Genomic DNA, 13,584 nt, shown 5'->3' with positions numbered 1-13,584 from the left:
CCAGATCTAATTTGTTTGTATTCAAAATCAGTTTTTGACCAATCACAGACCAAACCAAAGATAAGAAAAAATAAGATATGCAATCAGATTAAACCAGCCAACATCCTCTAAGACAGGTGGTCTGGCTAGAATAGAGATTGAGACAGCATTCCTGAGGGGACAAAAGAGATCCTTGCATACAGTGTCGTCAAGTTCACTCTGCGTAACTACAGGTAACCACAGCCATCTTCCATCCATATAGATAGCATCAGAGATTCAGATAGATACCAAACATGGCTGCAGTAATATTATCCTATTAGACATTACAATAGTCAGTCTGCTGGATACTGTGTGCGAGGGAGAGACATTTTGTCCTCTCAACTGGCCATTTGCCATGTGGCCAGAGGTGACAGAGAGCACACAAGTTAGGGCCAAGCCTACAAGGTTGGTGTTCAAGGTCCAATGCAGACGTTTTTATCTCAATATCAAACCATTTCTGGGTAACAATTAAGTACCTTACTGGGAGTGTTTTCAATTAAATGGTCAAAAAGAAACAAAAATAGCTTCTTAGCAAAGAGCAATTTCTCAAGAAAGCATTTTACTAGGACTGTTTGGGAGGGGTCCGATTCATCAAGATGGGAAAACTGAAAACTATCTCTTATTGGCAGAGAGGTTTGGAGCTCTTGTTCTTATGCCCCTTTCAGATATATGGAATGTGGTGTCTTGAAAGCACCTAAGCTGTTTGTTTGTCTATAAGGTTTTTAAATAGCTTTTTAAATGCCGACACAAAACCTTCTCTGGAGCTAGTTTCTCTGGAGCTAGCTCCACTGAACAGGCATTTAAATTGTCTGTAAAGGAATGCCATTTCTGAAGCGGGACTGACGTCCATCACTAGGCAACTAGAACTGTAACGGTAGTCTTTGTTCTCCTCGTCTGAGGAGTAAGAATGGTCGGACCAAGATGCAGCATGGTGTGTATTCATATTTAATCGAATACTTTCAAGAATGAACAAAACAATAAACTGCCAAAAACAACCGAAGACGCTACAGTCCCGAAAATGTGAACACAGAACACAGGAACACACGAACAGGAACAATCACCCACAACCCACAATACAAAACAGGCTACCTAAATATGGTTCCCAATCAGAGACAATGACAAACACCTGCCTCTGATTGAGAACCATATCAGGCCAAACGACAAACCCAACATAGAAACACAAAACATAGATAACCCACCCAACTCACGCCCTGACCATACTAAAACAAAGAAAATACAAAATAACTATGGTCAGAACGTGACAGTACCCCCCCCCCCCCCAAGGTGCGGACTCCGGCCGCAAAACTTGAACCTATAGGGGAGGGTCTGGGTGGGCATCTGTCCGCGGTGGCGGCTCTGGCGCTGGACGTGGACCCCACTCCACCATTGTCTTAGTCCGCTTCAGTAGCGTCCTTTGAGCGGCGACCCTCGCCACCAACCTTGGCCTGGGAACCCTAATAAATGGGCCCACGGGACTGAGGGACACCTCTGGACTGAAGGACGCTTCTGGACTGAGGGGCAGCTCCGGACTGAGGGGCAGCTCCGGACTGAGGGGCAGCTCCGGACTGAGGGGTAGCTCAGGACTGAGGGGTAGCTCAGGACTGAGGGGTAGCTCCGGACTGAAAGGCAGCTCCGGACTGAGGGGTAGCTCCAGACTGAGGGGTAGCTCAGGACTGAAGGGTAGCTCAGGACTGAGGGGTAGCTCAGGACTGAAGGGTAGCTCAGGACTGAGGGGTAGCTCAGGACTGAAGGGCAGCTCCGGACTGAAGAGCAGCTCCTGACTGGCGGACGGCTCTAGCGGCTTCTGACTGGCGGGCGGCTCTTGCGGCTCCTGACTGGCGGGCGCCTCTGGCGTCTCCTGACTGGCGGGCGGCTCTGGCGGCTCCTGACTGGCGGGCGGCTCTGGCGGCTCCTGACTGGCGGGCGGCTCTGGCGGCTCCTGACTGACGGACGGCTCTGGCGGCCCGTGACTGACGGACGGCTCTGGCGGCTCCTGACTGACGGACGGCTCTAGCGGCTCAGGACAGACTGGCGGCTCAGACGGCGCTGGACAGACGGGCAACTCAGGCGGCGCTGGACAGACGGGTAGCTCAGGCGGCGCTGGACAGACGGGCAGCTCAGGCGGCGCTGGACAGACGGGCAGCTCAGGCGGCGCTGGACAGACGGAAGACTCTGGCCTGCTGAGGCGCACAGTAGGCCTGGTGTGTGGTACCGGCACTGGTGGTACCGGGCTGAGGACACACACCTCAGGGCGAGTGCGGGGAGGAGGAACAGGGCGTACAGGGCTCTGGAGACGCACAGGAAGCCTGGTGCGTGGTGTTGGCACTGTTGGTACTGGACTGGTGCGAGGGACTGCCACAGGCGGACTGGTGCGTGGAGAAGGCACCGGATAGACCGGACCGTGGAGGCGCACTACAGGTCTCGAGCACCGAGCCTGCCCAACCCTACCTGGCTGAATGCTCCCCGTAGCCAGGCCAGTGCGGCGAGGTGGAATAGCCCGCACTGGGCTGTGCTGGCGAACCGGGGACACCATGCGTAGGGCTGGTGCCATGTACACCGGCCTGAGGAGACGCACTGGAGACCAGATGCGTAGACCCGGCTTCATGGCACCTGGCTCGATGCCCACTCTAGCCCGGCCGATACGAGGTGCTGCTATGTACCGCACCGGGCTATGCCTGCCTACCGGGGACACCGTGCGCATCTCTGCATAACACGGCGCCTGCCCGGTTGCTCTCTCTCCACGGTAAGCACGGGGAGTTGGCTCAGGTCTCCTACCTGGCTTAGCCACACTCCCCGTGTGCCCCCCCCCAAGAAATTTTGGAGCTGCCTCTCTGGCTTCCAGCCGCGCTTTCGTGCAGCCTCCTCATACCACCGCCTCTCCGCTTTCGCTGCCTCCAGCTCAGCTTTGGGGCGGCGATACTCACCAGCCTGTACCCAGGGTCCCTTGCCGTCCAGAATCTCCTCCCAAGTCCATTTCTCCAGATATCGCTGGTTCTCCTGCTGCTGCCCGTTACCACGCTGCTTGGTCCTTTTTTGGTGGGTGGTTCTGTTACGGTTGTCGTCGGTGGAAGGAGAGGACCAAAGCGCAACGTGGTTAGTGTTCATCTTATTTAATAATAAACCAAAACTGAACACTTCAAATACAAAACAACAAAGTGAAAACCGAAACAGTTCTATCTGGTGCAGACACACAAAGACTGAAAACAACCACCCACAAAACCCAACAGAAAACAGGCTACCTAAATATGGTTCCCAATCAGGGACAACGATTGACAGCTGCCTCTGATTGAGAACCATATCAGGCTATATCATATCATATCTGACCAACTAAAACAAAAGACAAAACAAAGGAACTAAGGTCAGAACGTGACAAGAACTGTCAATCAAATGATCTTGCGCTGCATGCACACTGCATGCCTGCCTGCTGCCTGAGCGCAGACCACTACTAAAAAAAGTACTTTGAAGTTTGTTAAATAAAGTTGAAGTCGGAAGTTTACATACACCTTAGCCAAATGATGCCATCTATTTTGTGAAGTGCACCAGTTCCTCCTGCAGCAAGCACCTCCAAAACATGATGCTGCCACCCCCGTGCTTCACAGTTGCGATGGTGTTCTTCGGCTTGCAAGCCTCTCCCTTTTTCCCCAAACATAACGATGGTCATTATGGCCAAACAGTTCTATAACTGTTTCATCAGACCAGCAGACATTTCTCCAAAAAGTACGATCTTTGTCCCCAAGTGCAGTTGCAAACCGTAGTCTGGCTTTTTTATGGTGGTTTTGGAGCAGTGGCTTCTTCCTTGCTGAGAGGCCTTTCAGGTTATGTCGATATAGGACTAATTTTACTGTGGATATAGATACTTTTATTCCTGTTTCCTCCAGCATCTTCACATGGGTCCTTTGCTGTTGTTCTGGGATTGATTTGCACTTTTCGCACCAAAGTACGTTCATCTCTAGGAGACAGAACACGAGTCCTTCCTGAGCGGTATGACGGCTGTGTGGTCCCATGGTGTTATACTTGCGTACTATTGTTTGTACAGATGAACGTGGTACCTTCAGGCATTTGGAAATTGCTCCCAAGGATGAACCAGACTTGTGGAGGTCTACACATTTATTTCTGAGGTCTTGGCTGATTTATTTTGATTTTCCCATGATGTCAAGCAAAGAGGCACTGAGTTTGAAGGTAGGCCTTGAAATACATCCACAGGTACCTCCAAATGACTCAAATGATGTAAATTAGCCTATCAAAAGCTTCTAAAGCCAGTCAACTTAGTGTATGTAAACTTCTGACCCACTGGAATTGTGATACAGTGATTTATAAGTGAAATAATCTGTCTGTAAACAATCGTTAGAAAATTTACTTGTGTCATGCACGAAGTAGATGTCCTAACCGAATTGACAAAACTATAGTTTGTTATCAAGAAATCTGTGGAGTGGTTGAAAAATGAGTTTTAATGACTCTAAGTGTATGTAAACTTCCGAATTCAACTGTACAATGACTTACCAATACATCTAGTTACCCTAACATAAAAAACAACACAGCAGCACATCAATCAGCAACGTTTAAAGTTGTCAGGGAAACTATAGAACTGTCACGCCCTGATCTGTCACTCCCCTCGGGTGTCGCCCATTTTCCCCATTATCCCCTGGGTACTTATACCTGTGTTCTCTGTTTGTCTGTTACCAGTTTGTTTTGTTTCATCAAGCCTACCAGTGTTTTTTCCCTCTGTTCCTGCCTATTGATTCTTCCGGTTTTGACCTTTACTGCCCGCCCTGACCCTGAGCCTTCTTGACGTCCAGTACCGTTACCCCACTACTCTTGATTATCGACCCCTGCCTGCCTTGACCTGTCGTCTGCCTGCCCCTGTTGCTGTAATAAACATTGTTACTTCAACAGTCTGTATTTGGGTCTTACCTGAAACGTGATAAGAACAATATATGCCAGAGCAGAATTCTGCTGTCTGAAAAGGTACAGATGCTTTGTCACACCCTGGCCTTAGTTATCTTTGTTTTCATTTATTATTTTAGTTAGGTCAGGGTGTGACATGGTGAATGTATGTGTTTTTGTAGTGTCTAGGGTGGTTGTAAGGTTAGGGGGTTTATTAGAGTAGTTGGGTTTATGTTTAGTATAGTAGTCTAGCTGTGTCTATGGTTGCCTGAAGGGTTCTCAATCAGAGACAGATGTCATTAATTGTCTCTGATTGGGAGCCATATTTAAGGCAGCCATAGGCACTAGGTTTTTGTGGGTAATTGTCTATGTCTGTGTCTATGTGTAGTGTTTGTGTCAGCACTATCTGTATTTCTAGCTTCACGGTCGTCTGTTTGTTGTTTTGTTTCATTTTTCTTCTTAAAATAAAGAGAAGATGTATTTTTCACGCGCTGCGCCTTGGTCCAATCTCTCACCCAAAGACGATCGTGACAGAATTACCCACCAAACCCGGATCAAGCAGCGTGACAAGCGGCAACAGGATCAAGGCATCAAGGATTCATGGACATGGGAGGAGATATTAGATGGAAAGGGACCTTGGGCACAACCGGGAGAATATCGCCTCCCTCGTGAAGAGCTGGAGGCAGCGAAAGCCGAGAGGAGGCAGCACGGAGGCAAGGCTGGAAGCCCGTGAGTACTACCCAAACATTTCTTGGGGGGGGGGCTAAGAGGTAGTGGGCCGAGGGCAGGTAGGAGACCTGTGCCCACTTCCCAGGCTAACCGTGGAGAGCGGGAGTACGGGCGGACACCGTGTTACGCAATAGAGCGCACGGTGTCTCCTGTACGTGTTCATAGCCCGGTGCGGGTTATTCCACCTCCCCGCACTGGTAGGGCTAGATTGGGCATTGAGCCAGGTGCCATGATGCCGGCTCAACGCGTCTGGTCTCCAGTGCGTCTCCTCGGGCCGGTATACATGGCACCAGCCTTACGCATGGTGTCCCCGGTTCGCCTACATAGCCCGGTGCGGGTTATTCCACCTCCCCGCACTGGTCGGGCGACGGGGAGCATTCAACCAGGTAAGGTTGGGCAGGCTCGGTGTTCAAGGGAACCAGTACGCCTGCACGGTCCGGTATTTCCGGCGCCACCTCCCCGCCCCAGTCCAGTACCACCAGTGCCTCCTCCACGCACTAGCCCTATGGTGCGTGTCTCCAGCCCTTTACCACCAGTGCCTAAACCACGCACCAAGCCTCCTGTGTGTCCCCAGAGTCCTGTGCGTCCTGTTGCTGCTCCCCGCACTAGCCCTGAGATGCGTGTCCCCAGCCCGGTACCACCAGTTCCGGCACCACGCACTAGGCCTAATGTGCGTCCCCAGGGTCCAGTATGCCCTGTTCCTTCTCCCCGCACTAGCCTGAAGGTGCGTGTCCTTAGCCCGGTGCCTCCAGTTCCGGCACCACGCACCAGGCCTACAGTGCGCCTCATCCGGCCAGAGCCATCCGTCTGCCCAGCGCCATCTGAGCCATCCGTCTCCCCAGCGCCATCTGAGCCATCCGTCTCCCCAGCGCCGTCTGAGCCATCCGTCTGCCCCGAGCCATTAGAGCCGCCCGTCTGTCCCGAGCCGTCAGAGCCGTTAGTCAGTCAGGAGCCGCTAGAGCCATTCGTCAGTCAGGATCTGCCAGAGCCGCCAACCAGACAGGATCTGCCAGAGCCGCCAACCAGACAGGATCTGCCAGAGCCGCCAACCAGACAGGATCTGCCAGAGCCGCCAACCAGACAGGATCTGCCAGAGCCGTCAGCCAGCCATGAGCAGCCAGATCCGTCAGCCAGCCATGAGCAGCCAGATCCGTCAGCCAGCCATGAGCAGCCAGATCCGTCAGCCAGCCATGAGCAGCCAGATCCGTCAGCCAGCCATGAGCAGCCAGATCCGTCAGCCAGCCATGAGCCGTACAGCCAGGATCCGCCAGAGCCGTACAGCCAGGATCCGCCAGAGCCGTCCAGCCAGGATCCGCCAGAGCCGTCATCCAGCCAGGATCCGTTCCTCAGTCCGGAGCTGCCGTCCCTCAGTCCGGAGCTGCCCCTTATCCTGGTGCTGCCCCTTATCCTGGTGCTGCCCCTTATCCTGGTGCTGCCCCTTATCCTGGTGCTGCCCCTTAGTCCGGTGCTGCCCCTTAGTCCGGCGCTGCCCCTTAGTCCGGTGCTGCCCCTTAGTCCGGTGCTGCCTCTTAGTCCGGTGCTGCCTCTTAGTCCGGTGCTGCCCCTTAATCCAGTGGGTTTAAGTTGGCGGGTGGTCAGTTGGAGGAGGCTACGAAAGCGGGTAGTGACTATGGTGGGGTGGGGACCACGACCAGTACCAGAGCCGCCACCGTGGACAGACGCCCACCCAGACCCTCCCCTAGACTTTATGCTGGTGCGCCCGGAGTTCGCACCTTAAGGGGGGGGGTTATGTCACACCCTGGCCTTAGTTATCTTTGTTTTCATTTATTATTTTAGTTAGGTCAGGGTGTGACATGGTGAATGTATGTGTTTTTGTAGTGTCTAGGGTGGTTGTAAGGTTAGGGGGTTTATTAGAGTAGTTGGGTTTATGTTTAGTATAGTAGTCTAGCTGTGTCTATGGTTGCCTGAAGGGTTCTCAATCAGAGACAGATGTCATTAATTGTCTCTGATTGGGAGCCATATTTAAGGCAGCCATAGGCACTAGGTTTTTGTGGGTAATTGTCTATGTCTGTGTCTATGTGTAGTGTTTGTGTCAGCACTATCTGTATTTCTAGCTTCACGGTCGTCTGTTTGTTGTTTTGTTTCATTTTTCTTCTTAAAATAAAGAGAAGATGTATTTTTCACGCGCTGCGCCTTGGTCCAATCTCTCACCCAAAGACGATCGTGACATGCTTCTGATGCAGCACTTTTTAAAATTGTCTGAAAGGTTATCAATTGCTGCTATTGTTCTATGTGTGTAAAGGGTATTATTGATATATTAACTAATTTACCACTTGGTGATGTCACCAGGCAGGCCAAAACTCCATCCCACCAAAACAGGCTGAAATGTCAGGCGGTCTTTTTAAACAGCTCTTACACTAAAAAGGCATTATCATAATTTTCACAATTTCACAGTATTATTCCAACCTCATAGTGTGGAAATAAATACACTACATGACCAAAGGTCATTAGTGGATTCGGCTATTTCAGCCACACCGTTGCTTAAAGGTGTATAAAATCGAGCACACGGCCATTGCAAATCTCCAAAGACAAACATTGGCAGTAGAACTCTGCGTGGCACCGTCATAGGATGCCACTTTTCCAACAAGTCAATTCGTCAAATTTCTGCCCTGCCCCGGTCAACTGTAAGTGCTGCTACTGTGAAGTGGAAACGTCTAGGAGCAACAACTGCTCAGTGGTAGGCCACACAAGCTCACCGAAACGGGACTGCCGAGTACTGAAGCGTGTAACTCGGTTGCAACACTCACTACCGAGTTCCAAACTGCCTCTGGAAGCAACTTCAAGAACTGTTCGTCAGGAGCTTCATGAAATGGGTTTCCATGGCCGAGCAGCTGCACACAAGTCTAAGATCACAATGCGCAATGCCAAGCGTCGGCTGGAGTGGTGTAAAGCTTGCCTCCATTGGACTCTGGAGCTGTAGAAAAGCGTTCCCTGGAGTGATATATCACGCTTCACCATCTGGCAGTAACTCTGGGTTTCGTGGATGCCAGGAGAACGCTACCTGCCCAATTGCATAGCGCCAACTGTAAAGTTTGGTAGAGGAGGAATTATGGTCTGTGGCTGTTTTTCATGGTTCGGGCTAGGCCCCTTAGTTCCACTGAAGGGAAATCTTAATGCTACAGCATACAATGAGATTCTAGACGATTCAGTGCTGCCAGCTTTGTGGCGACAATTTGGGGAAGGCCCTTTCCTGTTTCAGCATGACAATGCCCCATGCACAAAGCAAGGTCCATACAGAAATGGTTTGTCAAGATCGGTGTGGAAGAAATTGACTGGCCTGCACAAAGCCCTGACCTCAACCCCATTGAACACCTTTGGTATGAATTGGAACAGCCAGGCCTAATCGCCAAACATCAGTACCTGACCTCACTAATGCACTAATGGCTGAATGGAAGCAAGTCCTCGCAGCTATGTTCCAATATCTAGTGGAAAGCCTTCCTCGAAGAATGGAGGCTGTTATAGCAGCAAAAGGGGGACCAACTCCATATTAATTCCAATGATTTTGCAATGAGTTGTTTGATGAGCAGGTGTCCACATACTTTTGGTCATGTAGTGTATATAAAACACAGGAAATCACATTTTTGACTGCACTGGGCCTTTAAAGCTGTAGAGACCAGGCAGGTTGACATAATTTAAATCATTGTTTGATTTGAGTGCTTCGAGTGATTGTGTGGCTCTTTATCAGCCGTGATTGTGTGGCTCTTTATCAGCCGTGATTGTGTGGCTCTTTATCAGCCGTGATTGACTTGTGATGAAGCAGCAGTGTATAACCGGTTTCATTAGTTGACATTTATTGGGATGACTCATGTACTGGAGGCAGCTCTGCAAGATTGTCATTAGCTGGAACAGCCACAAAGTCCTAAAATCTGATTTTAAACCGAATCATAACCTTAACCCCACTGCTAACCTTTTGCCTAACACTAACCTTAAATTAAGACCAAAAATATATTTTTTGTTTTCATGAATTTTAACGATATATAGCCAATTATGATTTTGCAGGTGGCCCATCTAGTGGAAACTGCTCAGTTCCGGGGCAAGACTCACGACAATAAATGTCAACCTGCATGAAAAGATAGGCACAAAGCGAAGCCTGGACATTATTGAATTCTGTACACCATTTGCATGTTGAAATGAGGTACATATAAAAGCTTGCTTAGCCATTCAAATGAGATGGCTTCCTCAACGATGTCTGATGAAGACGGTTGTGACCAGAAATTGTCCTTGCAATCTGAATGCAATCTATAATTTAAGGGAGAGAGTAGTGCACCGTCTGTCCACATTCAATATTTCACAGAGCTTCTTCCATTTGTATTCACCATCACCAGTTGCTTAAGAACAAACCACTCTCCTTTCAATGATGAATGGAAAAAGTGGACTTCGAGATGTGACTCAGCCCTCATACCCAAACAGAAGATTGTCTTTAGATAGAGGAGGAGCTGTAGGCATCTATGTTTGTTTTGAGGAGAGAGCGCCTCTATAGACATGTGCCCTGCAGAGCCCCTCACATCTACCAAAGGTTAACACTCACTGTACTCTCTATTCAATCTAGAAGGGGGCTTTCTGCAAACACTGTACAGGCTTTTCAGAGTGAGAGTGAGAGAGAAATGAGGAGGAAGGAATAAACAGGAATGAAGAAGATTATATTTCCTCACACCTTCACATGAGAGAGAATGCTAGAAAATGGAATAGCAAAAAGAATCAAAAGAATCAATCAATATAATTCTTTCATTTATTCCCACATGAAAAAATATTACTTTACCATGTAATACTAAAGTACTTACTATAGAATTATTTTGTAAACTGTCATTTACTGTAGAATACTATACTACACTGTAGTACTCCTTGATCATGTGTGTAGTATTTAATGTAGAAATGTGTAGAATACTGTAGTAAATACTACAGTATTATCCGCAAAAAACATTGGAGTAAATACTGCAGTAATGTCCACAAAAACACAACAGTCCGGAAGAACACCACCGTTTTTTTAACTGTAGTTAATAATACAGTATTTAATTTGCGTATACAGTGACTTGCGAAAGTATTCATCTCCTTTGGCATTTTTCCTATTTTGTTGTCTTACAGCCTGGAATTAAAATAGATTTTTGGGGGTTTGTATCATTTGATTTACACAACATGCCTAGCACTTTGAAGATGCAAACTATTTTTGATAGTGAAACAAACAAAAAAAAATAAAACTTGAGCGTGCATAACTATTCACCCCCCCAAAGTCAATACTTTGTAGAGCCACCTTTTGCAGCAATTACAGCTGCAAGTCTCTTGGGGTATGTCGCTATAAGTTTGGCACATCTAGCCACTGGGATTTTTGCCCATTCTTCAAGGCAAAACTGCTCCATCTCCTTCAAGTTGGATGGGTTCCGCTGGTGTACAGCAATCTTTAAGTCATACCACAGATTCTCAAATGGATTGATGTCTGGACTTTGACGAGGCCATTCCAAGACATTTAAATGTTTCCCCTTAAACCACCCGAGTGTTGCTTTAGCAGTATGCTTAGGGTCATTGTCCTGTTGGAAGGTGAACCTCCGTCCCACTCTCAAATCTCTGGAAGACTGAAACAGGTTTCCCTCAAGAATTTCCCTGTATTTAGAGCCATCCATCAATCCTTCAATTCTAACCAGTTTCCCAGTCCCTGCCAATGAAAAACATCCCCACAGCATGATGCTGCCACCACCATGCTTCACTGTGGGGATGATGTTCTCGGGGTGATGAGAGGTTTTGGGTTTGCGCCAGACATAGCGTTTTCCTTGATGGCCAAAAACCTAAATTTTAGTCTCATCTGACCAGAGTACCTTCTTCCATACGTTTGGGGAGTCTCCCACGTGCCTTTTGGCGAACACCAAACGTGTTTGCTTATTCTTTTCTTTAAGCAATGGCTTTTTTTCTGGCCACTCTTTTATAAAGCCCAGCTCTGTGGAGTGTACAGCTTAAAGTGGTCCTATGGACAGATACTCCAATCTCCGCTGTGGAGCTTTGCAGCTCCTTCAGGGTTATCTTTGGTCTCTTTGTTGCCTCTCTGATTAATGCCCTCCTTGTCTAGTCCGTGAGTTTTTGTGGGCGGCCCTCTCTTGGCATGTTTGTTGGGGTGCCATATTCTTTCAATTTTTTAATAATGGATTTAATGGTGCTCTGTGGGATGTTCAAAGTTTCTGATATTTTTTTATAACCCAACCCTGATCTGTACTTCTCCACAACTTTGTCCCTGACCTGTTTGGAGAGCTCCTTGGACTTCATGGTGCAGCTTGCTTGGTGGTGTTGCAGACTCTGGGGCCTTTCAGAACAGGTGTATATATACTGAGATCATGTGACAGATCATGTGACACTTAAATAAAGTCCACCTGTGTGCAACTAATTATGTGACTTCTGAAGGTAATTGGTTGCACCAGATGTTATTTAGGGGCTTCATAGCAAAGGGAATGAATACATTTGCACACACCACTTTTGATTTTTTGAATTTTTTGAAACAAGTAATTTTTTGCATTTCACTTCACCAATTTGGATATTTTGTGTATGTCCATTACGTGAAATCCAAATAAATATCCATTTAAATTACAGGTTGTAATGCAACAAAATAGGGAAAACGCCAAGGGGGATGAATACTTTTGCAAGGCACTGTACTCTGCCTATTCCCCTCCCCCATATCCCAAATGAGGCCATATAATGTGTTCCCTACAGGTTAAAGTAAAGAGCAGGAGTGCTGAACTATCTGTTCCAGTCCCAGACCACCAGAGCACCAGACGAGGTGAGGAGGGACCAAAGATCACACCTTAACCCAGAGCGAGCAGGCCACAGGGAGGTACCACCATTGACCTCTGAGTCTAGGGCTCCCTTATGTGTCTTCCTCCACTCTACAGATCCCAACCCAGCACCAGCACTGATTTCCGGTTCATGTTTTTCCCAGACCCACAGTCCGAGCACCAGACCGAGCTCCAACTCCTGGTTTTCCAGCACAATTTCCAACCTGGCGCCAACCCCAACCCAGGTTTTCCCGGTCCCAACACCATCACCAACCGTGGATGCTGCACAGACCAACCACAACTGCCACCTCCATCCAGCAACTGCCAGCGCAGACCCCATCCCTTCCCCCAAAACAAAGGCACAAACACACTGTCAACCAGTAGATTTCATCAAGGAGAAATCCTCCACTTCTATGTCAAAGATAAAACAAAAACACTATAGTAAATACTACAGTAATGTCCACAAAAACACTACAGTAAATACTACAGTAATGTCCACAAAAACACTACAGTAAATACTACAGTAATGTCCACAAAAACACTACAGTAAATACTACAGTAATGTCCACAAAAACACAACAGTAAATACTACAGTAATGTCCACAAAAACACTACAGTAAATACTACAGTAATGTCCACAAAAACACTACAGTAAATACTACAGTAATTTCCACAAAAACAACACTAGATTACTAAGCAGGACAATACAATAGAGTGCAATACAATATGACTTGATTCATCCCCCTATTATAATGATAAAATTACAACATGTGATACACATGACTCGTTTCAGAAAGGGCAGTGGGTGCAAACAATGCTATCGGAGAGACAGTCTTTCACATTCATATTGGCATTATGCCAAATATTTCAAGACATGCTCTAGGTGAATAAGAACACAACAACCGACAATAAATATAAACACATCTCTTAAAATAATGACTCACTTTAAGTGCTAATACCATCTAAGCCCTAACCAGGTTTCAGCAAAGAAAGATGACCCATCAGAGCCAAGTATCCAATTCAGTCTTCCAGACAGTCAGTCAATACACCGACACAGACCATAAAAACTAATGCAAACAACAACCAACCATCAATAACTTACACCCATCTCACAATTAAATCTAATGGGAGAACAGAGAGAGAGAAAGAGAGAGAGACATCAAAAGGAACATAACATTTG

The sequence above is a fragment of the Salvelinus namaycush genome, chromosome 25 (assembly GCF_016432855.1).
Source record: "Salvelinus namaycush isolate Seneca chromosome 25, SaNama_1.0, whole genome shotgun sequence".
NCBI classification, from domain to species: domain Eukaryota; kingdom Metazoa; phylum Chordata; class Actinopteri; order Salmoniformes; family Salmonidae; genus Salvelinus; species Salvelinus namaycush.
Note: the sequence above shows the minus strand (reverse complement) of the source record.